The sequence below is a fragment of the Neofelis nebulosa genome, chromosome 7 (assembly GCF_028018385.1).
Source record: "Neofelis nebulosa isolate mNeoNeb1 chromosome 7, mNeoNeb1.pri, whole genome shotgun sequence".
In the NCBI taxonomy this organism is placed as follows: Eukaryota; Metazoa; Chordata; class Mammalia; order Carnivora; family Felidae; genus Neofelis; species Neofelis nebulosa.
In genome coordinates this window covers 79,416,405-79,442,403 of record NC_080788.1, presented here as the reverse complement: position 1 = coordinate 79,442,403, position 25,999 = coordinate 79,416,405, and the positions used below count along the sequence as shown (strand labels likewise).

At 36.7% G+C, this 25,999-nt stretch overlaps 1 pseudogene; it reads right to left on the bottom strand.

The window, feature by feature from the left end:
* Window positions 1-241: 241 nt before the first annotated feature.
* LOC131517965 (large ribosomal subunit protein uL3-like) lies at window positions 242-8,266 on the bottom strand (annotated as a pseudogene).
* Between the last annotated feature and the right edge of the window lie 17,733 nt (window positions 8,267-25,999).

Here is a 25,999-nt window from a genome sequence, read left to right as displayed (position 1 = left end):
TTATAGAAAATCTTTGTAATCTTATATTAGGTAAAGATTTCTGAGATACCACAATCAAAAGCACAATCAATAAAAACCATCAAACTTAAAAAACATTTCAATTTGAAAGACACTATGAAGAGAATGAAAAGCTATGGGCTGGAAGAAATATTTGCAAAGCATGTATTTGTTTTCGCTTAGTTTTTCCATTGGAAACTAATTTTTATTGAGATCCCACCACCTGCACAATCTGCTCTTGACATTAAGCTCTTTCTTCCTTTGCAACTGGGTCTTTCTTAAGTAGTCCTATGAATACTTTGTTCTCCTCCACAGTCTGGAGTCGGCCATAGCCAATCTTGGAGGTGGTGTCAATGAACTTGAGGTCATTTTTCTTCAGGGCCCACTGTTTAGTCTGTACCAGAAGGACTTGTGGAAAGTAACCAAATGCTTCTTGGTTCCCACCACATAGCCTTTTGGCACGATAAAGTCTTGGGTCACTTCACCATAGTGGACAAAGCCACCAGAGGATTGATCTTCTTGTTAGATAATAATCAGCGGAAGCCTTGTTCTTGATCACTTTGCCATCTGTGATGAGATAGCCTTGTTGATCTCCTTGTTAATCACAGGGCAGCAATGATAGTCTTTCTGCCCAGCCTGAGCCATGCAGAAGGCCACGGGGCAGGATGCCATGCCCCAATACAGGCAAGCTTGTGCAGTCCCCGGTGTTTCATGGGCTAGCTTCTAGGTATGTTAGCGGCTGTTGACCCCTTTGTAGCCTTTGCCCTTGGTGACGCTAGTGACAACAATCATCTCATCTTGTCCAGACACTTGTTTCATAGGCGCCTGCTGCTCCAGACTCATGGGCCCAGTCCAGCTTCTCAGCCACTGTACCTCCATTCACCTGGATCTCCATGAGGCGGGCCTTCTTCTGGAACAGACACACATCTGGGTGTGAGGGACGATGTGGCTGATCTGACAGTACTTCTTCATGCTGTCGAAGTCCTTTTGTAGCTGCTGCTTGTTGTCATCATCCTGCTGCTTTTTTAATGTATATAGAAAACCTTAAAGATAAGCATTGCAAATATTGGAATTTTTCTTTTCAAGGCAAGCCTTTCAGTAGGTATGGACACAAAATTATTTAGAAACCTTCTGTCCTCAGTAATGAAAATAAAGTTGAGTTAAATGAAGTTAGGCAAAAAAAAATTACATTTATGATTCAGTAGTTAAAGGACCAAAATTAAGAGGGAGAAATAGATATAGAAAGAACAAAATATACCAGCAAATTCTCATGACTAGTTTACAATAATAGAATTACAATTCCTGTGGACTCTATGAACTTGGCGGTACATATTCCACAATCTTAAAGTACAGCACTATAGTGAAAGTAGTGCCCCACTAGCTCCTTGGAGATTGAGACACAGGATAGAATTATGAGGAAAGGAAGGAAAATGTTTCAGAATAGTTTCAAGGTTAAAAAAAAATGAAGCAACTATGTATGTTGGGAAACAAAAAGCAAAGGAAGAAGATACCATATTTCAAAGAAGTGTACGGTCTCCATATCCCTTTGTGAAGTGTATGAAAAATTGAAATAGAAAATTGTTATTTTGAATTTACCCTTTGACATTTAAACTATGCGGCTTTAGTGGAACTCAGTCTAAGGGACGTTTTTCCTGTTTGAGTCATAAACAGAAAATGATCTGCATGATTATTTCCCAAGTCCTCCCAAGGGTAATGCACATCAAACTCCATTCTAGATGCATAGGATAATGAAGTTAATTCATACATAAAAATGGAGGCCTGACTGCATTAACTGGGACTTAATTCCCTCAAGAAATCCCAGTTGAGAATGTTCTAGAGTGAATCAAAAGTTTTTTTTACAGGATAACTTCACAGAAACCAAGGGTAAAGTATAGGCAGGTTTTTGGAATCTGACATTTCCTGACAGAAGAATCAGAGTAACCAATTTTAAACTAGGATTATTTCAAAGAATTAGTGCCATGTAGCAAAAACTGCCTACTAGGGACTCACTTGTGAGAGAAACTGTTGGTAAGATCACTGTGAGCTGTCTCAGAAAGTCAAATGAGAACTGTGTGTGTGTGCATGTACTGTGTATGTGTGTATTGGAGGATGCTGGGGAACTAGTCCTATTTATTCCTCTTCCTTTTTTTAAATGATGTAGAATTGGCATATAACATTTAAAAAGTTTAGGTGTACAACATCCTAATTTGCTATTTGAATGTACTACAAAAGGATCACTCCTAAAAGTCTAGTTGCAGTCGCTCACAATTGACCCCCTTTTTTCTTCTATGAATTTTATGGTTTCTCATCTGAAGTCTTAATCTATTTTGGGTTAATTTTCATGTATGGTATAAGATAATGGTCCAGTTTAATTGTTTTGTATTGACTCTCTCATTTTTCCAACACTCTCCTTTCTCCATTGTATGTTTTTTGGCTCTCTTGTCATAAATTAATTGTCCAAATGTGCACAGGACATTTAGTTCTTGGTTTTCATTGCTGTTACAGTGATTTATGTGTCTGTTTTTTAATGCTATTAGCATACTGTTTTGATTAGTACAGCTTTAAAGTATAGTTTAAAGTCACGGAGCATGCTGTCTTCAGCTTTGCTCTTCTTTCTCAAGATGTCTTTGGCTATTTGGGATTTTTTATTGTTCCACACAATATTTAGAATTACTTGTTTTATTTTTGTTTAAAATCCTTTTGGAATTTTGATAGGAATTGCATCAAATCTGTAAATTGCTTTGGGTAGTATGAACATTTTAACAATATTCTTCCACTCCATGAGCATGAAAAAATATGTTTCCATTCATTCGTGTCTTCAATTTCTTTAATCAGCATCATACTTAATAGTGTAGAGGTCTTTGACCTTCTTGGCTAATTTTATTCTTAGGTATTTTATTATTTTTATGTAATCATAAATGGGATTGCTTTTTTTTTTTTCCCAACGTTTTTTATTTATTTTTGGGACAGAGAGAGACAGAGCATGAACGGGGAAGGGGCAGAGAGAGAGGGAGACACAGAATCGGAAACAGGCTCCAGGCTCCGAGCCATCAGCCCAGAGCCTGACGCGGGGCTCGAACTCACGGACCGCGAGATCGTGACCTGGCTGAAGTCGGACGCTTAACCGACTGCGCCAGCCAGGCGCCCCAGGGATTGCTTTTTTGATTTCTCTTTCTGATAATTTATTTGTGTGTAGAAGTGACGTAGATTTCTGTATGTTGGCTTTTATATTCTGCTACTTTATTAAACTCATTCTTAGTTTTAACAATCTTTTGATTGACTCCTTTGGGTTTTCTTTATACAGTATCATGCTATTTGCAATTTACAGGAAGATTTACTTCTTCCTGTCTGACTTGGATGCTTCTTATTTGTTTTTACTGCCTGATTGCTATGGCTAGGACTTCCAATACCCTGTGGGCATCCTTGTCTTGTACCTGATCTTAGAGTAAAAGCTTTCAAGTTTTTATCATTGAGTATGATGTCAGCTGTTGGATTGTTATATGAAGACTTTATTATATTTAGGTACATTGCCTACATAACCACTTTGTTGAGAGTTTATTTTTTATCTCAAGTGGATATTAATTTTGTGAAAAGAAGTTTCTGCATCTATTGAGAGGATCCTATAATTTTTACCCTTCATTTTGTTAGTGTGGTGTATCATGTTGATTGATTTGTGGATGTTGAATCAGTCTTGCATCCCTGGAATAAATTCCACTTGATCATAGTGTTTGAAACTTTGTATGGATAAATATGGTTTGCTAATATTTTATTGAGGATTTTTTTTTTTATCAATGTTTAGGAGTAATGCTGGCTTGTGATTTTCTTTCTTTCTTTTTTTTGTGGTGTCCTTGTCAAGTTTGGGCATCAGAGTAATGCTGGCCTCATGAAACCAGTTTGGAAGTATTCCTTCCTTTTCAGTTTTTTTGAAGAATTTGAGAAGGGTAGATAATAAATCTTTGAATGTTTGGTAGAATGCACCAGTGAAGCCATCTGGTTCTAGACTTTTGTTTTCTGGAAGGTTTTTTGTTACTGGTTCCTTATCTTTACTAGTAATTTATGTTGATATTTTTTGTTTGTTTCTGATTCACTTCTGGAAGACTGTATGTTTCTAGGCATTTATTAATTTCTTCTATGTTGTCCAATTTGTTGGTGTATAATTGTAGTAGTCGCTTATAATTTTATTTCTATGGTTGTCAGTTACTTCTCTTTTATTTCTGAATTTGTTTATTAGAGCCATTTCTCTTTTTTTCTTGGTTAGTTTAGGTAAAGGTTTGTTAATTTTGTTTATCTTTTCAAAGAACTATCTCATACTTTAGTTGACACTTTGTATTTTAGAAAAATTTTCTTAATCTTTTTCTATTTCATTTGCTTCCACCGTGATCTTTATTATTTTCTTCTACTGACTTTGAACTTTATTTTTTCTTCTTTTTCTGGCTTCTTAAGGTGTTAGTCTAGATTATTTATTTGAGATTTACTTTTGAGGTAGGCCTGTATTGCTATGACATTTCCTTTTTATTTTATTTTATTATTTTTATTTTATCTTGAGAGAGAGCAGTGCACAAGCAGGGGGAGGGGCAGAGAGAGAGTTCTAAGCAGGCTCTGCACTGTCAGTGCCACCCGGGTGCCTCACATGATCTTCCCTCATAAAACTACTTTTGTAGTATTCCAAAGATTTTTGTATGTTGTACTTCAGTTTTATTTGTTCCTAGGTATAGTTTGATTTCTTCTTTGATATCTTGGTGAGTCATTGGTTGCTCACTAGCATGTTGCTTAATCCCTGTGTTTTCGTGGTCTCTCAAGTTTTCTTGTAATTGATTTATAGTTTTGTACCATTGTGGTGGGAGAGGTTACTTGATATAATTTTAATCTTGAGTTTATTGAGACTTGCTTTGTGGCCTACTACGTGCTCTACCCTGGAGGATGTTCCATGTGCATTTGAGAGTGCATATTTGTGGGCACCTGGGTGGCTCAATCGGTTAAGCATCTGACTCTTGATTTCAGCTCAGGTCATGATCTCACATGGGGGGAGCAAGCCCAGCATTAGGCAACATGCTAAGCATGGAGCCTGTGTGTGATTTTCTTTCTTTCTTTCCCTCTGCCCTTCTCCCTCACAGGTGCTTTCTCTCTCCCTCTCTCTCTCTCTCTCTCTCTCTCTCTCTCTCTCTCTCTCAAAATAAATAAACATTAGGAAAAAAGAATGCTTATTTTGTTTCTTTTGGAGGGAATGTTCTATAATATCTACTAAGTCTATCTAGTCTAATGTGTCATTTAAGGCCAATTTTCCCTTATTTAAAAAAAATTAAAAAAAAATTTAATGTTTATTTATTATTGAGAAACAGAGAGCATGAGCATGAGAGGTGGAGAGACAGGGGGAGACACAGAATCCAAAGCAGGCTCCAGGCTCTGCACTGTCAGCACAGAGCCTGATGCAGGGCTCAAACTCACAAACCATGAGATCATGATCTGAGCTGAAGTTGGACACTTGACCAACTGAGTCACCCAGCTGCCCCAACATTGGCTTTCTTTTAATATCTGTTTGCATGAAATGTCTTTTTCCAACCCTTCACTTTGAGTCTGTGTCCTTCTCAAATTTAATTTTTATGTTTTAAATGTTTTTTTTTCAATTTATTTTTGAGAGAGAGGGCACAAGTTGGGGAGGAACAGAGGGGTGGGGGAAAGAGGATACAAAGTGGGCTCTGTGCTGATAGCAGCAAGCCCAAAGTGAGGCTCGAACTCAGGAACCATGAGATCATGACCTGAGCTGAAGTTAGATGCTCAACCAATGGAGACACCCAGGGGCCCCTCTGTGTCCTTAATTCTAAAGTGAGTCTTTGTAGGATGCATATAGATGGGTCTTGTTTTTGTTTTTGTTATTTTTTTTAAATCCATTTATCTACTCTTTGTCTTTTGACTAGAGAATTTAGTCCATTTTCATCTAAAGTAACTTTTGATAATTAAGTACTCACTGATATTTTGATAATTGTTTTCCAGTTGTTTCCATAGTTCCTCTCTCTTCTTTCTCTTCTGGTTTGATGGTTTTCCATAGTGCTATGTTTATATTCCTTTCTAATTTTTTTTTTTGTTTTTACTGTAAGCTTTTGCTTTGTAATTAGTGTGGGGTTCATAGAAAATTTCCTGTGTATTTGCCAGTACATTTTGAGTGATAGCAACTTAATTTTGTACATATCACAAAACTTCACTTTCTTTCTCCCCTTACTGTGTTTTATGTTTTGATGTCACATATTCACCTTGTTATTTTATGCTTCCCTTACCTAATTATTGTAGTTTGGGTTAATTCTTCTTTCTTTGTCTTTTAACTTCATACTTACTTTATTAGTTATTGATCAACTACTTTACTATTTTTCATTTCCAATGAAATTTTTACTTGTGTATGTTTTCCTGTTATCAATACCATTTCTTTTCAGTTTAGAGAAGTCCCTTTAGCATTTCTTCTAGGACAGTTTAGTGGTGAAGAGCTCCTTTAGCTTTTACTTATCTGGAAAACTCTTAGTCTCTTTTTCAATTCTAACTGATAACCTTGTAGTATAGAGAATTCTTGGTTGGAAGTTTTTCCTTTCAGTAATTTGAATATGTTATGCCACTCTCTTCTGGGTTGGAAAATTTCTGCTAAGAAATTTGCCCATAGCCTTATGGGTTTTCCCTTGTATGTGTTATGTTCCTTTTCTCTTGCTACTTTTAACTTTTATTACCTTAATCATCTTGTGTTTTGGTGTGGATCTCTTTGGGTTCATCTTTTTGGAACTCTCTGGGATTCCTAAATCTATATGTCTGTTTCCTTCTCCACATTAGGGATATTTTCAGCTAATATTTCTTTAAGTACTTTTCCTGGACTTTTTCTCTCTTCTCCTACTGTGACCCGTATTAAGCAAATCTGTTCTGCTTGATGTTTTCCCAAAGGTCCTTTAAGTTGTTGTTTGTTGTTGTTGTTGTTTTAAATTTTCTTTTCTTTCTGTTGCTTTGTTTGGGTGAGTTCTATTTCTTTGTCTTCCAGCTTGCTGATCCAATCTACAGCTTCATCTAGTCTGCTGTTGAATCCCTATAGTGTATTTTTTGTTTCAGTTATTGTTTTCTTCAACTCTGTAACTGCTGTTTGAATCTTCCATGTTTTTTCTATCTCTTTGTTGAGGATCTCTCATGTGCATCTTCTTTCAAGTTTGGTGAGCATCTTTATGACCATTACTTTGAATTTTTTATCAAGTAGATTGATTATTTCCATTTCATTAATGTCTTTTTCTGATATTTTGTTTTTCTATTTGGAACACATTCCTCTGTCTCCTCATTTTGCCTGGCCCTCTGTTTCTATGTATTAGGCAATCGAACTACCTCTCTCAGTCTTGAAGAGACCAATGTAGATGTCACATGGAGCCCAGAAATCCAATCCCATCCATCTGACCACCAAAGCTAGATGATCAAGAGACATCTTCTGTGTGGGCTACTATGGTGGGGCATGTCTGTGACACAGTGGTAGGCAGGACTGGGGTTGGTGCTCCTGCACCATGCAGCTGCACTGAGTGGGGTTGCACCAGACTGGCTGTGGTATGATACAGTGTGGGGGTAGGCAAGACTGATACCCAGCCCAGCTGTGACACATTGCTGTGCTGGTGCATGGAAGTGGGCTGGACTGTTGCCAATCTCAGTTACAAGGGTTTGTTGCTCTGTATGTGTAGGTGAATTTCTCAGCTGGTATGCCCACATGCTTTAGGCAATTTAGAGGAATAGTTTAAATATGGTGCTTGCCAGACCAATCTTAGTAAGGTAAAATGAAATTGAAAATATGGCACCTGCCAGGGTCTCTGTCACTCAGAGAAAATCCAAGCAGTTTGCTGTCTCCCCAGTAGATGCTTTAAGAGTAGTAAGTGAGTCTCTTCCATATATGATGTAAGTACTTTTCAAACTGGTGTTAACTTGTTTTTGTTTTTCACTGGGTTCCTGGATAAGTGAGCTTTTTTTTGGTCAGCCATTGAACAGATTCTCCATTCATTACATTTCCATGGTTGTTGGATATAATTCCTGTTGGTTTTTAAAGCCCAGTGTTTAGGGGCTCCTCTCTCTTGTGTAGTATCTGAAGAGTTTCTGATGTAGATCACAAACCCCTCATGTCTCAGAGGAAAGTTCTCTATTTTTAGATTCCCTCTTGCTGGTGGATTGCCATGCCTGGGGTTGAGAATTTTGGTGAGATAGTGTCTCTGCCTCTCTTACCTGTCGTGATGTTCTCCTTTTCTTCCTTTGGTGTGAAGACTGTGTTCATTCAATTTTCGAGGCTTTTTCAGAGGAAATTATTCCATATGAAGTTGTATACTTCTTGTATCCGTGGGAGGGTGTGAGCTCAGAATCTTCTTATATGGTTGTCGTGAACCCAATCTCTTTTTTTTCCTAAGTCAAACATTTGCTACCCATCCTCTTTGTTGATATTCCAAGTTCATCTTTATTCTGTGTGGTTCTGGACTTAGATGACACTTTCTCTTTCAAGGACTTGATTTTAAAATTGCTTATGCACCCTTAGAAAATTTGTTGTTGTTTTTATTATATTCTGCAAAATGAGAAGTGACAATTTTCCTTATAATCCAAAGAAGGATTTTTTTCTTTTTCATAGTCCTACAGTCATCTTTTTAAATTTTTTTTTAAAAAGTTTATCTATCTTGCCCAAAGCAATCTACACATTCAGTGCAATCCCAATCAAAATTGCACCAGCATTCTTCTTGAAGCTAGAACAAGCAATCCTCAAATTTGTATGGAACCACAAAAGACCCCGAAAAACCAGAGTAATATTGAAGAAGAATACCAAAGCAGGAGGCATCACAATCCCAGACTTTAACCTCTTCTACAAAGCTGTAATCATCAAGACAGCATGGTATTGGCACAAGAACAGACACATAGACCAATGGAATAGAATAGAGACTCCAGAATTGGACCCACAAATGTATGGCTAACTAATCTTGGACAAAGCAGGAAAGAATATCCGATGGAAAAAAAGACAATCTCTTTAACAAATGGTGCTGGGAGAATTGGATAGCAACACGTAGAAGAATGAAACTAGACCACTTTCTTACACCATTCACAAAGATAAACTCAAAATGGATGAAGGGCCAGAATGTGAGACAGGAAACCATCAAAACCCTAGAGGAGAAAGCAGGAAAAAACCTCTCCGACCTCAGCCGCAGCAATTTCTTACTTGACACATTTCCATAGGCAAGGAAATTAGAATCAAAAATTATTGGGACCTCATCAAGGTAAAAAGCTTCTGCACTGCAAAGGAAACAATCAACAAAACTAAAAAGCAGCTGACGGAATGGGAAAAGATATTTGCAAATGACATATGGGATAAAGGGATAGTATCCAAAATCTACAAAGAACTCACCAAACTCCACACCCCAAAAACAAATAATCCAGTGAAGAAATGGGCAGAAGACATGAATAGACACTTTTCTAAAGACATCCAGATGGCCAACAGACACATGAAAAAATGCTCAATGTCACTCCTCATTAGGGAAATACAAATCAAAACCACACTGAGATACTACCTCATGCTTGTCAGAGTAGCTAAAATGAACAAATCAGGAGACTATAGATGCTGGTGAGGATGTGGAGAAACGGGAACCCTCTTGCACTGTTGGTGGGAATGCAAACTGGTGCAGCTTCTCTGGAAAACAGTGTGGAGTTCCTCAAACTTTAAGGGGCGCCTGGGTGGCTCAGTCAGTTAGGGGTCCAACTTCTGCTCACAATCTCGCAGGTCATGATCTCCCAGTTGGTGGGTTCGAGCCCTGTGTCGGGGTCTGTGCTGACAGCTCAGAGCCTGGAGCCTGCTTGAAATTCTGTGTCTCCTCCTCTGTCTGCCCCTCCTATGCTCATGCTCTGTCTCACTCTCTCAATAATAAATAAACATTAAAAAAATTAAAAAAAATTAAAAATGGATCTACCCTATGACCCAGCAATAGCACTGCTAGAAATTTACCCAAGGGATATAGGAGTGCTGATGCATAGGGGCACTTGTACTCCTGCTTGTTTATAGCAGCACTTTCAACAATAGCCAATTATGGAAAGAGCCTAAATGTCCATCAACTGACAAATAGGTAAAGAAGATGTGGTTTATATATACAATGGAATACTACTTGGCAATGAGAAAGAATGAAATTTGGCCATTTGTAGCGACATGGATGGAACTGGAGAGTGTTATGCTAAGTGAAATAAGTCAGGCAGAGAAAGATACCATATGTTTTCACTCGTATGTGGATTCTGAGAAACTCAACAGAAGACCAGTGGGGAGGGGAAAGGGGAATAAAAAAAGTTACAGAGAGGGAAGGAGGCAAATCATAAGACACTCTTAAAAACTGAGAACAAACTCAGGGTTGATGGGGGGTGGGGGGGAGTGGAAAGTGGGTGATGAGCATTGAGGAGGGCACCTGTTGGGATGAGCACTGGGTGTTGTATGGAAACCAATTTGACAATAAACTTCATTTAAAAAATTTAAATAAATTTTATTTATTTTGACAGAGAGAGAGCACATGTGTGAGAATGAGCAGGGGGAGGGGCAGAGAGAGAGGACAGAAAGAATCCAAGCAGTTTGCTCCTACCGTCCGCACAAAGCCCTATATGGGGCTCAAACTCAGTAACTGTGAGATCATGACCTGAGCCAAAATCAAGAGTGGGATGCTTAACTGACTGAGCCACCCAGGCACCTTAGTCCTATAGTTTTCTGATTTCAGAGTTTGATCTCAGTTCTGCAGTCCCTTCACTAAAGAGAAAGCCGCATATATTTGATTCCTTTTTAAAATTTATTTTGAAGTAAATAATTTATGGGCATGGTATAAAATTTAAAAGTTGTGGGGATATCTGGGTGGCTCAGTCAGCTAAGCGTTTGACTCTTGATTTTGGCTCAGGTCATGACTCATGGTTTGTGAGTTCAAGCCCCAAACTGGGCTCTGTGCTGACAGTATGTAGTCTGCTTCAGATTTTCTCTCTGTCTCTGTCTCTCTCCCCTTCCCTCTCTCCCTCCCTCTCCCTCTCTCTCTGTTCCTCCCATCCTTGCTCTCTATCTCAAAATAAATAAACTTTTAAAAAAGTTGTAAAAAAAAAAAACTTCATGAAATTTAAAGCTCTTCCTCACTCCTGTGTCTCAATTATTCAGTAATCCTTCCTAGAGATAATCAGCATTTCTAATTTCTTATATAAACCTTTTTATGTGTTATGTATATGGAGGTAAATGTTTCTAAACATAATCCTCTTTATATCTCTTTTCTTTAAAAAAAATGCTAGCTACTATAAATTATACACTGTTTATTTATTTATTTATTTATTTATTTATTTATTTATTTATTTATTTGAGAGACAGGAGGGTGGGCCAGAGAAAGAAGAGAGAATCTTAAGCTTGCTCCATGCCCAAAGCTGAGTCCAATGTGAGGCTTGATCTCATGACCATGAAATCATGACCTGAGCCAAAATCAAGAGTCAGACAACTAACCAAGTGAGCCACCCAACTGTCCCTAAAAATAATACTTTGTACACTGCTTTATTTGCAGCATAATAGCATTTTATCTTACTTTTGGCAATAAAATTAATGTCTTGAGTGAAATGTAAAGTCAAAAGTGAGAAGGAAGCTTTATTTCTTTGACACTAAATACTTTACTTGGTTGCCATATATTTTGACTTAACCAACAAAGGGAATATGTTTATATGGGGGTAGTATATAACTTATTAATTAAATGCCCTGGCTAGAGAATATAATTCATTAAATAACCTGAAGTAAATTGTTGAGAGCATGTTTAAATATCTCTTTGTTTTGAATTTTGTCATGTAGGTGAGAATTTAGAGTAGTGCTAAAGTTTAAGGGACCAGATATATGTAGTAAGAAATTGGTTTTAAGTGTGCTTTGTTTATGTTGGGTTTGTATAACTAATAAGTCAAGATTTTTGCCAACTAACAGTTATGGCATTTTGGGGGAAAATGATTACTTGCAAACTGTCTTAGTCTTAGTTGGTGCTTTTGGTTTCTAAGAGGTCCTCATTTATGCCACAACATGGGAGAACAAAAAACCACTCATTTGCTAATTTGAAAATAGTTCTGGATTAAAAACTGTTCTTATCTTAAGGTATTAACTCCTAATTCTTAAAAGAAGTGTTTTACGTTATTTTGGGAAAGATGTTATAGACTTTAAAAAACATAGTTTTTTTCTATCTGGGCCTCTTGGAATCTAACACATTCATTTGTTTGTAAGGAATAACCTGGGAAAGATGGTTTTAGAGTACTGGCACTTGCAAAGTAGAATATATAATTAGCTTGACATGTAGTAAATGACTTTCCCCCCCCCCCCCCCCAATAAAGCCAACATTATACCAAATAACAATAACTTTTAGGAACGTTTCTAAGTCATTCCATTTTATTTTTAGTTTTATAATATTTACTTGTAAATTAAATTTTACTTCGTAAATGAAATAGTTTTCTAAATGAGAAGAAAACACCTCCTGTGGTTGTTTCTAATTTCATTTTCTGCTAACATAGCTGTTGGCACTAGAAATGCAGAACAATTTTCAAAGAGTACTGTCAACCATGTAATTTCTTGGCAAATATATGACAATTACTTTCCATGTAATTATAGTGTCATTCCATGGGAATCCTACAGTTTAGTCGAGGAATAGATTTACCAGGTCATTTTATCCATCATTTTACTTGTGGTTGTTTCCTTACATCAGTGTCCTGATCACACCATAAATTGTGACTCCGCTTAATAGTGCAGTCAGATCAAAGCCCATATGATTCAATAAAGGCAACTAATTTTCTTGTGCTACTAGAGTATTCCCTTGGATTAGGACAAAGGTGTATTTTGGGGTTTGCTTTTATTACCCACTAACACTTGAGGATCTTGTACTAATGAGTGTTGAGGAATGCCTTCAAAGGATCAAAATAAAAGTTTTACACCAACGAATGAACATACACAGAAAGTAAAGAATAAAAGACAAAGGCGCTGAAAACGTTAATAATTTTAACTTCAGAAAATAATTACTTTGACATTGAAAATCCTCTCATGTTTAGAGTGCTTTTCTTGAACATTTTCCATTTAGTATATGTCTCAAAGCTCATCATCCAATTTTTGAAAAGAAAATACAAAAGAAAATATGTAGTTCTTCACATTCACAAGCTATAATTAATTTTATGTAGGGTAGTGGAACAGAAAAGTATGATGACATTTTTAAGTTTAACGAAAAACTATTGTTTGGCTTAGTTTTGGATAAACTAAATGTTGAAACACCTGAACAGAAAACACATTTTCTAAAAAATGTCACAAGTTTAAATAAAATTTCCTGTAATTTCCAGATGCTTTTACTTGTAATTATAGAAACTACGTTGCTGCTAAAAATGTATTTGTTCTTAGAAGTGGGGGCTTGGTCTTTATAACTCACTCACTCTTTGTAGACATTTAGATTTATTTAAATGACTTAGGTATTATGGAAAGCATTTTAATTATGATGAAAGTAATATGGAGATTTGATGGATTTACTGTATTTGGATATATTGGCTAAATTTCCATAATATGAAGAAAGATGAGAAGAACAGGAAAGTTTGAACTAATATATGAACCTTGTTAGTCAGCATTTATTGAACTATCTGATTAATTATGAAAGTCTCCATTTAGTTTTGTCAGGATGCAAGAACTAAAAGGAAAAAGTCTTCCATTTTAAAAACTAATCACTGCTTAGACTATATTGCTCTATTTTATTTTAAAATTCTATTTGTTTATTCCACTAAATGATTAACTATCAGCGACCCTTTTTCAGAGATTAAAAATGTCAAACATCAGGAAGTTATTTTACCAAGGTTTGTGTGTATTATCCATGTCCCAGCGAATTTATAAGTGTAAGTGGATTTATTTATTAACACGGAGTTTTGAGCACTTATTTGATGGTAGACATAGTACAAAGCTTGAGGCAGAGTGAAAATACAAATTAGAAGCAAAGAACATACTGCTCTGATAACGATGTGCCAAAGCCAGCTTGTACTGGCTCATGGTGGCCAACTGTGTCTTCTGAAAGCCATGTACAACAACAACTTACCGGTGTCTTAAAATTGGTGGTAGCGGAAACATGGTGACAATAAGCAAATGATACAGAAGAGGGTTTTCCCCCCTCTTTTCCTTTTTTCCTTCTCAGAGGTGGCAGGAACCAGTAGTCAATGTTTTCTCGGACACCACTGGGTGAGGTGTACAGGCTCTGCAAATAGATGTACCTAATCATCCCTGTTTCACACTGTGTAAAGTTAGACAGTTTGCTTCACCTTGCTTAGGCTGTTCCCTCATCTCTTAAGTGCAATTCATATCATTAACATCATATATTTGTTGTGGGGGTTCAATGAAGTAATGACTGTAAAATGCCTAGGTTGGCTTGGTTCATAGAAAACTGATGTTTTTTTTTTTTTTCCCAGTCACAGACCATGCTGTCTCAGCATCCAAATCCATGTTCTAATACAACAGATGTTACAGTAAGGTAGACTGAATTGACAAATACTGAAGTATCTTAAAATGGTTCTGTAGAAAGTATTGAGGTAGTGTAGAGAAGAGAATGCTTAACTCAGTGAACGAAGCTCAGAGGAATATGTAGAAGTAATAGGAACTTAACAGAGTTTGCTAAGTAAAGAATGTGGATGATGTGAGAATCCTAAGCTGTGGAAACCGTGTATGAGTGGCACAGATACGGTATTAGAAGGACGTTTGATACAATGGGTAGTACATTCAGAGACATATGTGTGTGGTTTGTTTCCAAGTAAACTCCGGGCAGTCTGAGGTCTTTTGAGAAAGGTTGCTGACTGTAAATGTCATTTTCCCCCAAAATTTGCCTGAAACATGGTGTCTTTTCATTTTCTCTGTGCTCTGTATTTTCTAGAATTAAGAGAATGGAAGATTTCTTATGGACACTGACCTCCAGGCTTATATATATAATTATAAACTGAAGTACTAAACAAATTAGGTCTTCAAAGTGATTTATAAACAAGAACTAATCTACTAATGTAAGTGTCAGGCTAAATTGTTAAACATTTATATTAACTTTTAAAGTTGGGAACTTTGAAAAAAAGCGTCACACAAAGTCATTTATTTAAATTAAAAAAAGCCAATACAGGGTGCCTGAGTAGTTCAGTCAGTTGGGAGTCCAACTCTTGTTTTCTACTCAGGTCATGATATCACAGTCCTGAGATCAGTCTAGTGTCTGGGTCCATACTGGATGTGGAACCTGCTTAAGATTTTCTCTCTCCCTGCCCCTCTGTCCCAAACCTGCTTGTGCTCCATCACTCATTCTCATAAATAAATAAATAAATACATAAATAAAATAAAAAGCCAGAACATTTCAAACTTACATTTAGCATCTACAACCTATTTCTAAATTGAGTATTTTTTAAAGCACATTTTTAATGTTTATTTACTTATTATGAGAGAGAGAGCGTGTACATGCTTGCAAGTAGGGGAGGGGCAGAGACAAAGAGGGAGAGAGAGAGAAGCCCAAGAAGGGTCCAGGCTGTCAACACAGAGCCTGACATGGGGCTAAATCTCATGAACCATGATGTCATGAGCTGAGCCGAAATCAAGAGTCAGACGCTCAACCGACTGAACCACCCAGGTGCCCGAAGTATTTTATTAAATGGGTGGGCTGATGGAATAATATTACTACTTAAATATATTTACTGTATTTTAATGTGCATTTATTTTTTATTTTTAATATTAAAAATTTTGAGGTTATGGTGTTATTTTATCTTGGTCATAATAACATCATAATGCATAAATGCTGTCATTAGGCATTGTTCAGAATCGTCGATTGCATTCTGTTGGGTTGTTCTAATCTCTTCTTCTATAATGTTGATAAAAAAAAAAATAAAAAGTTTTTATCCTCTTAAGGAGTGGAAAATAAATGCATACTGGCGAACAATTAGACACGTTTTTAATGCTTTAAGTCTTGCTAAGGTATCCTTGGGATCATCTTCCTTTGGATTATACTCTTCCAAGAAAATAGTACTTTGTAATAAGAAATTTGTTCTTTATTACTAAAATACTTAAAGTAGTTAAAGTAGATTAGGACTTAAAATTCTGTAAGTTATTTAAAGGCTATAGGCCATAGATACAAAGAAATTGATTATAATATATCCTTTCTCATTTATTACTGCTGCTGTGGGTCAAAATGTATGTGGGTGGTGGGTTTCAAGCCATATATTTGGATAGGCTTGATGGTTTATTTTTCCTGTGGTGCTCAGTCCTGTATATCTGGTAATCATTGGTGTGCTAAACCCTTGCTTACTGTGAACATGATTAGGCTCTTGCTAGTAAAAATAAGGCTATTTTATATTCTGGCTATTGTTAGTAAAAATAGGGTCTTTGCCCAACTAGTCCACTGAGAAGGATGTTGCAATTATATTTTCAGGACACTAGACCAATAGGGCATGTCCCAAACCTATAGCACACATACTTTTATAGGCAGTAAAAAGCATGACCTCTCTTCTGGTTTTCTGTCACCTCCTTATCTTCCTTCTATGCTGCAGTAAGCTCTAGTTGGATGTGTAAGAAATTGAAACCCTTAAGTCCTCTCACCACTTTGAGGAGCCTCTTTTTATCCCTGCAAAGTGTTTTTTTTTATAGACTTTTATCTCTCAATGAAGTGACACTTATTGAAGGGAAAAGAATATGACCCAGCTCAAGTTGTGGAATTAGAATTAATCTTTCACCAGATTAAGAGATTTAGATGACATATGACCCATGAATTTAGACTGTAGAAGGAAAGAGATCTGCATTGATATAAACAATAGAACCTATAAGGAAATGAGAGATTTACTGTCACAAGCAAAGTTAAAAATCATTCTAATTTCACATGCCAGAATCCACACTGTAAAAACTTTTCAAAGTAAAATCAAGGGTATTCCAAAACTGAGCTAAGACAATAAAAGTAACTTGTCAATATCAAACACTTTTAGAGTTACAGAGAAGGTATTTTTAGTTCTGACCCTTAGGACCTATCATTACTAGGAGAGCCTGTAAAAAAAGGTTTGGGAGAAAGGTATTAAAGGAGTAGAGGTTGATAAGGTAGAAGTCTTCACAGCTGTTATAAAAGTAAATCTTCCTAAACCAGAGCCAGCTGTAAAAGAAAGATTTACTGTTGGCTCTCTCTGTCTCTGCTGCTATAATGGGCACCATTAGCTATATGTTGTGAAAGCAGCCACTCGGGAAGACGGGAGACATTACTTTTTAGATTGATTCTGGAATTCTCAGGGTTATTGTTCTACATTCTTGAGAAAAGTTTCACAGAAAGCACAGACAGCTTTAGGCTTAGCTTTTGTGACTTTATTATCGAGTCTGTGCTGGACTTCGATTTCAGATATATGTAGGTTGGAATGCCTGTTCTAATTATTATTCTTGGGGAGGTCACATCACATGAAAATTTTAAATTGCATAACTGAGAAAGTCATGATGATGATAATAGCAAATATTTAGCTTATTAAGAGGATTAGCATATGTCAGTACAATTTCCTAAAACTCTTAGTAAAGTGCTTGGCATATATTTCACAGTCACTGTTACTATAAATTACAAGGACTCAGACCATAGATCCTCCACACTGGCCATATGAATTAGCTGTTCTATTGACATATTGTAGAGAAACTGAATTCATTTTACACACATTTGAAAAATTATTAGTATGTAAAATAACAAACATACTAAGGATAAAGAACAATAACAGAAAAGTTCTTTAGCTCTTCATGGTATTTAAAAATTATCCCAAAGTACTCACTGCAGTGAGCCTGTAAGAGATAGTGTTTACTGATGAAGCACAAACAAACAAAACTTTTAGAAACAGAAACTTTGTTTTGATCAAGAAAAGAGAGGCTCAAGGAGGGAGAGGAGAGCAAGTTGGAAACAACAGCATAAAGTACTGTATTCTGGACTGTGCTCTTTACATCTGTTACCTCATTTAATTCACATGGCGATCCTATGAAGAAAAGGCTTTCTAATTTTACTAACAAGAAAACCCAGGATTTTCAGTTACTGAAGTCCTACAGAAGTAGAGAGGAGATGGACTTAATTGATTTTCTGGATTTCTTCATTGGCTTTTATGGAAATAACTTAGGTTAAGGCCAGACATGTTCCAAGCCTTGGTTGAAATCCAAACAATGGAAGAAGCTTGTGTAGAAATGGCCACTTTGTCTTTCTGGAAGAGCCCAAGGGAAACTGATAAGCCCTTTGTCCCCAGGACTCAGGTGTTACTTCTTAGACTGCAAGAAGATGCAACATCATACAATATCATTTTTCAAGCTCAGACCCTTAAAAGTGTCAGGCAGTGTGTGTGTGTGTGTGTGTGTGTGTGTGTGTGTGTGAAAGAAAGAGAAACAGAATAGGAGATGAACAGAGCATCCCTTTTACCTATATCACCTGTGTTCTAATTATTATCCATGTACTATATAGAATAATGCACAATATGTACTTCTTTCTTACTTTGCTTTTTGTCCAGTAATTTTCTCTTCTAGGGCTACAGGGATAGATTTGTGTTAGACTGGGTTGTTAGGTTATAGGGTTACTAGGTGTCTAGGGTAGAGGAAGTGTACTAAGGACCTCTTTTAATCAGAGGGCTAAGCACTTTTAGTGTGGTGAGGCAAAAATACGATTATCAATACATCTTGTTATAATGAGTCATTTCACATCAATTCACATTACAAAGAAAATACAATTTTATGGCTGCCTTTTTGGCAGATGATGTGATTTCCGTCACTATGTACTATGAAAAGAACATCTTGAATGATCAGTTCTAAGCTTTACAAAATTAATATAAAAATGTATTTTAAATAGTAAACTCAAGACATCTGGTGGTTATTCTTGTTCAGTGGGGGATTTTCCTCATAGTAATCACTGTAACAAACACTTTTTATAGCTTTTGAAAATCTCCAAGTGTTCTTCCTGTGTTTGGAAAATCCCCCCTTATTCAAGTCCCAGCTCCATATTATGAAAGCCAAAAAAAAATCTCTCAACCTCCTCTGTGGCTAAAGCATCATCACATGATGTAGGTTCTTTTTTTTTTTTTTTTAACGTTTATTTATTTTTGAGACAGAGAGACAAAGCATGAACGGGGGAGGGTCAGAGAGAGGGAGACACAGAATCTGAAATAGGCTCCAGGCTCTGAGCCATCAGCACACAGCCTGATGCGGGGCTTGAACCCACAGACCGCGAGATCATGACCTGAACCGAAGTTGGCCGCCCAACTGACTGAGCCACGCAGGCGCCCCACATGACATAGGTTCTACCAGTCACAAGTATCTGATTCAGAAACTGGTGACCGAAAGAGGCAGATTCTGCACAGAGTCTATACTGGCAAGCTTAGCAGATGATACACCCAATTTTCAGCATCAGCATTGGTGGGCTTTACAAGAAGGTATCCAGTATCTGGAATCAGTAGAGTTTAGCTGTGAATAACAGAGACCATACATAATAGTGGCAACTATGATGGCTCTTCTTCATATCTTTTTTTTTTTTTTAATTTAGGGGGGGGGCATGACTAGGGTACAGGAGAAGGGGAGAGAGGGAGAGGGGGAATCCCAAGCAGGCTGTATGCTCAGCTGCTCAGCATGGAGTCTGACACAGGGCTCAATTCCATGACATGGGGATCCTGACCATAGCTGAAATCAAGAGTCAGATGTTCCGCTGATGGAGCCACCCAAGTGCCCCAGTACTTAAAGTACAAATAGATACTTCATGTGTATATATCATATGTGACCATCCAGAAATCCCCATTCTCTGGCTTTGTCAAATAATAGATCTCTGAGTTTTTAAAAAAATTTTTTTAAATGTTATTTATTTTAGAGAGAGAGAGAGAGAGAGAAAGACAGACAGTGTGTGTGTGGGGGGGGGGTGGGGGAAGGACAGAGAGAGAGGGAGATACAGAATCCGAAGCAGGCTCTAGGCTCCACGTTGTCAACACAGAGCCCGACCTGGGGCTCCAACCCACAAACCGTGATATAATGACCTGAGCTGAAGTCAGATGCTTAACTGACTGAGCCACCCAGGTGCCCTGCTCTTTGAGTTGTTAACTCCTCAGTCTTCCATAGATTTCTACACTAAACAGATTATTTTCCAAACCAGTGATCATTTCTTTCATATTTTTATCTTTTAGTTTTATTAATAGTTTAATTTTATAAGAGTTGTATATCACAGGAAAATTGAGTAAAAATGTCTTATATATACTCCTTCCTCAAGGACAGTTTCTACAATGATTAGACATCTTACATTAGTATGGTACATTTGTTAAAATTATAAGCTAATACTGATACATTATTATTAAGTAAAGTCCATATTTTATTGATGTTTCTTTCATTTTTACCTGATGTCCCTTTTCTCCTCCAGGGTCCCATCCCAGATACCACACTACATTTGATTGTCTTGTCTCCTTAAGCTCTTGGCTGTAAGAGATTCTTAGACATTCCTTGTTTCCTTGTTTTTGATGATCTTGACAATTTAATGAGTACAAGTCAGATATATTGTAGGTGTCTGTTTTTCTGTTAAAATTTTTCTGATGCTTTCCTCAGACTGGGGCTATGGGTTTTTCAAGAGGAAGATCACAGAGATTAAGTGCCATTTTCATCACATCATACCAAGAGTACCTACCATCAACGTGATTTCTGACTTTTGGTGTTGATGTTGATTGCCTGGTTTAACTAGAGTTTGTCAGGTTTCTCCACTGTAAAGTTTCTGCCTTAATGTAATCCCCGGAATTTTCTTTGGAAGGGAGTCATATGTGCAGTACATTTAAAAAGAGTGACAAGTCATGCTTCTCTTCTATGAGGGTGGGGGTATCTATTTAATTTCTTTGGAATTCCTTTGCATAGGATATTTGTCTCTACTTCCCCATTTGCTAATTTATCAATCATTTATTTATATCAGTATAGGCTCATGGGTATTTTATACCTTAAAATTTAAGCCAATACTAGTTTCATTATTTTGTTGTTCATATTTTTCCAGTTTAGGCGTTTGGGAATTCTTGTGCTTGGTTCCTGTGCCCTTTGACATACTCTCATCAGTGTGTGAGAGTGTGTGTGTGTGTGTGTGTGTGTGTGTGTGTGTGTGTGTGTGTGTTTAAGCACTTAATTAACTTCTGGCATTTCAGGATGTTCCGGGTTTATATTGTATATTCCCTGCAAGGCGTTAGAATCAGCCATTTCTCCAAAGACCCCTTTATCCTTTTACTGGAGAATTGTACTAGAAACCAAGATCTGGGAGCTAGGCAGTTTTTTTTGCTACTGGGTGTTGTTTCTTTCAGTCCCTCTCAGGTAACAGATCAAAGAAATATACTTGTGTATATTAACTCATGTATATTCACAAATGTATAAGTATTTCCTTTTTATTTTACAAGTTTTTACTTAAATTCTAGATGGTTAGCATGTGATATAATATTGGTTTTAGGAGTAGAATTTAGTGATTCATCACTTAGATATAACACCCAGCGCTCATCACAACAAATGCCCTCCTCAATACCCATCACCCATTTAGCCCATCCCTGGCCCACCTGCCTTCCAGCAGTCCTGTTTTTCTATAGTTAAGAGTCTCTTACGGTTTGCCTCCCTGTCTTTTTTCCCCCTTCCCCTATGCTCATCTATTTTGTTTCTTAAATTCTACTTATGAGTGAAATCATATGGTATTTGTCTTTCTCTGACTTATTTCACTTAGTATAATACACTCTAGCTCTGCCCATTTTGTTGCAAATGACAAGATTACATTCTTGGTGGCTGAGTAATAATCCACTGTGTATGCATGTGTGTGTGTGTGTGTGTGTGTGTGTGTGTGTGTGTGTGTGTGTTCTTCTTTATCCCTTTGTCAGTAGATGGACATTGGGGCTCTTTCCATAATTTGGCTGTTGTTGATAATGCTGCCCTTCGAATCAGTATTTTTGTCTCCTTTGGGTAAATACTTAGTGCAATTTCTGGCTTGTAAGGTGGTTCTATTTTTAACTTTTTGAGGAGTTTCCATACTGTTTTCCAGAGTGGCTACGCCAGTTTGCATTCCCACCAGCAGTGTGAGAGGGTTTCCCTTTCTCCCCATCCTTGCTACATCTGTTTTTTCCTGTGTTGTTCATTTAGCCATTCTGACAGGTGTATGGTAGTATTTCATCATAGCTTTGATTTGTAGTTCCTTGATGATGAGTGATGTGTGGCACCTTTTCATGTGTCTGTTAGCCTTCTGGATGTCTTCTTTGGAAAAATGTCTATTCATGTCTTCTGCCCATTTCTTCACTGGATTATTTGTTTTGGTGGTGTCGAGTTTGATAAGTTCTTTATAGATTTTGGATACTAACCCTTTATCAGATATGTCATTTGCAAATATCTTCTCCCATTCCATAGCCTTTCAGTTTCTTTTTTGATTGTTTGCTTTGCTGTGCAGAAGCTTTTTACCTTGATGAAGTCCCAAAGGTTCATTTTTGTTTTTGCTTCCCTTGCCTCCAGAGATGGGTCTAGTAAGAAGTTCCTGTGGCCGAGGTCAAAGAGGTTGCTGCCTTTGTTCTCCTCTAGGATTTTGATGCTTTCTTGTCTCACTTTAGATCTTTAATCCATTTTGAATTTATTTTGTGTATGGTGTAAGTGGTCCAATTTCATTTCATTCTTCTGCACGTTGCTGTCCAGTTTTTACAACACCATTTGTTGAAGAGATTGTCTTTTTCCATTTGATATTCTTTTCTGCTTTGTTGAAGAATAGTTGAACATGTAGTTGTGGGGTCATTTCTGGGTTTTCTCTTCTGTTCCATTGACCTATGTGTCTAATTTTTGTGCCAGTACCATACTGTCTTCATGACTACAGCTTTGTAATGTAGCTTGAAGTCCAGCATCATGATACTCCAGCTTTGCTTTTCTTTTTCAGGATTGCTTTGGCTCTTTGGGGTCTTCTTTGGTTCCATACAAATTTTAGGATTGTTCTAGCTCTGAAAAATCCTGGTGTATTTTGATAGAGATTACATTAAATGTGTACGGTGCTTTGGGTTTAGGTTCCTCTGGTATTCTAATGCAAGTATGTTACACTTTTTTGTAATCATCCCGTAGTTGTTGGACTTTATGTTCTTTTTCCCCTTTCTTTTTCTGTGCATTTCAGTTTGGGAAATTTCTATTAAGTTTAGTGATTCTTATGCTGCGTCTAGTCTTCTGATGAGCCTATCAAACACATTATTTTTTTTAATTTATTTTTTATTTATTTAAAAAAAAATTTAAAGTTCACTTATTTTTGAGAGAGAACAAGAGACAGAGTGTGAATAGGGGATGGACAGAGAGAGAGGGAGAAGAATCTGAAGTAGGCTCTAGGTTCTGAGCCTGACGCTAGTCTTGAACTCAAACCGGGAGATCCTGACCTGAGCCAAAGTTGGACCCTTAGCCGACTGAGCCACCCAGGTACCTGGACAAACACATTATTTCTGTTACAGTGTTCTTGATTTCTAGCATTTAAATTTTTTTTCTTAATTATTTCATTGCTTACCTTCTCTGTTTTTGTATGTTGTTTACTTTTCCATTTTAGCCCTTACCATGTTAATCATCATTACTTTAATCTCTGATATTTCAAAAATCTCTGTCATATCCAAGTCCAATTTTGCTGGCTTTGCCTTTTTAGGCTACATTTTTAATTTTCTGATTATAATTGCTAATAATTAATTTAATTAATTAATTTAAAATTAAATTAAATTAAATTTTAATTTAATTTAATTATTTTAATTAAAATAATAATTTTAATTATTATTATTACTTTTTTGCTGGCATCAGGACATGATACATAAGGTAATAGAAGTTGAGGTAAATAGGTCTTTAGTATGAGATTTAATGTTAATATGGCTGAGAACTAGACCATACTTCTGTTTGCTGTAGCTGCGGGTACTAGCAATGTCAGATTTCGTTAATGCCCTCTTTCCCCACTTTATTGTCTTTGGGTTTTCCTAAGGAATTATTCCTCACTAGGTTCTGTTTCTTGAAACTTTTTAAATTGTAACCTACTGTTGTGATTTTAGAGTCTTACTGATGTGTTGGAAAGGTTTGTTTAGTGTTGTATAATCTTCTGAGTACATCTTGGACTTTTTTAATGGATTTAAGTACCTGGACTATTAATTTTAAAACGTTTCTTAGCCTTTTTCTTCCCACCTCCTAGGTGAGAGAAGAAGGCTAGAGCATGCTGTATTTGCTAGCTCCTTTTCTTCCAGGAAGATATGGGTCTTACAATTATTTTTTCTCCCTACAGAGTAGCTCTTTGTTATGGATGATGCCCTAGGCATAAAGGGTTACCTTTCCCCTTCTCTTGCTAAAAATAGAAGGTTTTTTTTTTGTTGTTGTTGTTTTGTTTTTGTTTTTGTTTTTTGTTTTTGGCTCTTTGAGAGTCTGGTTAGATTCCTGGAGGTAAACTCCATAAAAGTGTGAGGGCTAACCTATGACTGGGCCATAGGAATTTCCCAGTGTCCAACCTCCAGAAATTTGTAGAACTACCATTTAAGTGTTCCCTAAGTCTGTGGCTCTAGTAGCTTTTGCTGCAGTCAAGACTGTCTTAGCTGTGATTCTCGGTATTCACCTTTTTCTCCAAACTTCATGGTGGCAGTTTACCTTTTGGCCTTGATTTTCTCATCGGGTGATTTTCACTTTGTTTAGCCTTTTTCATGTTGGAAGAATGAAGGTATGACTTTAAAAATAGACACATTGGAGTTGAAACTGGATAAGTTCAGACCTTTATCTTTTGCAATAAATTTGAGATCATTTCTTCTGAGACCTTTATCTTTTTATTTTAAGCTGTGTATTCATTCAAAACAAAGCAGGGACACCTCCAATAAGATGTAAATTGACTTGACAGTCAGAAAAAAAACAGTACTTTGTAATTCCTTCCCACCCCCACCCCCACTCCCAAAACTAAACTCCAGGCTTGATTTGAATTTCAGAAGGTTATTCGCTAGTGTATTTTTTCCATTTCAAGATCCAATCCAGGATACCAAATAACATTTAGTTCTCATGTCTTCTTTGTTTCCTATTGTCGGTCCTATTGTCTGCAACAGTTCTTTTTCTCTTTTAAATAAACTTTTACATAAAGGAATATTCTGGAGTGTCTGTTGCTTGTTCAGGTTATTTGAGTTATTACTTCATTTGAATAGTTAATATATGGACATGGTAAATTATTAAAAATAAAAAAAAACTATGTAGAATAAAAACAGTCTTTTTTCATCACTTTCTTTAATCTGCAGTCTCTTTTTTGGAAGTGATTTTTATTACCAGTTCATTACACATCTTTTTAAAGATATTTTCTGGATATGCAATGTGTTTCTTTTATTCCTCCTCAAAAATTGATTGCTACGTCTGAATACTATTCTGTCCTTTTATTTTGTGTTATCTGTTCCTTGGCTTTACCCAGCAAAACACAAAATAATGAGGACTCACATCCCATGAACATTGTGTCTTACCTTGGGAACAAGGTAGGGAGAAGAAGGAATGTAAGATGTTATCACTGCCTTCTACTTTATCACTGTACTTTTATTAATAGCATCTAGACCTTGGACATTAAAAGTGCTTAGTTCATTCATTTCAGAGTGGTGCATTTGTGTTATTCCCATTGGAGTAACACTTAGTTCTTCCCATGAGTTGGACACCATGTCTGGTACTTAATTAAAAATATATATCTTAGAGAGGAACAGATGATAGTTGAGTCCAATAGGGAAGCAACTTAACATGCTGTTGTGATTAGACAATGCAAGACACCAATATGATTTCCTGAGTCGCGGTACCTAGGCCAGCATTAGCCTAGAGCAGGTGCAAGCAAAAGTTACACTAAAATTCTCATAATTTATGTAGTCTCCTTTAAGAATTTCTCTGTTGCTTGCTTTTAGCTGTGAAACCATCATTATCACAGTTGATTTCACTTCATCTGACCATAGATGTATATCTCACAAATACTTAACCTTATTTAATTTTTGTCTCCATTACTGTACCAACAGTCTCTCCACCCCTGCATTCTCTATATTGATTTTA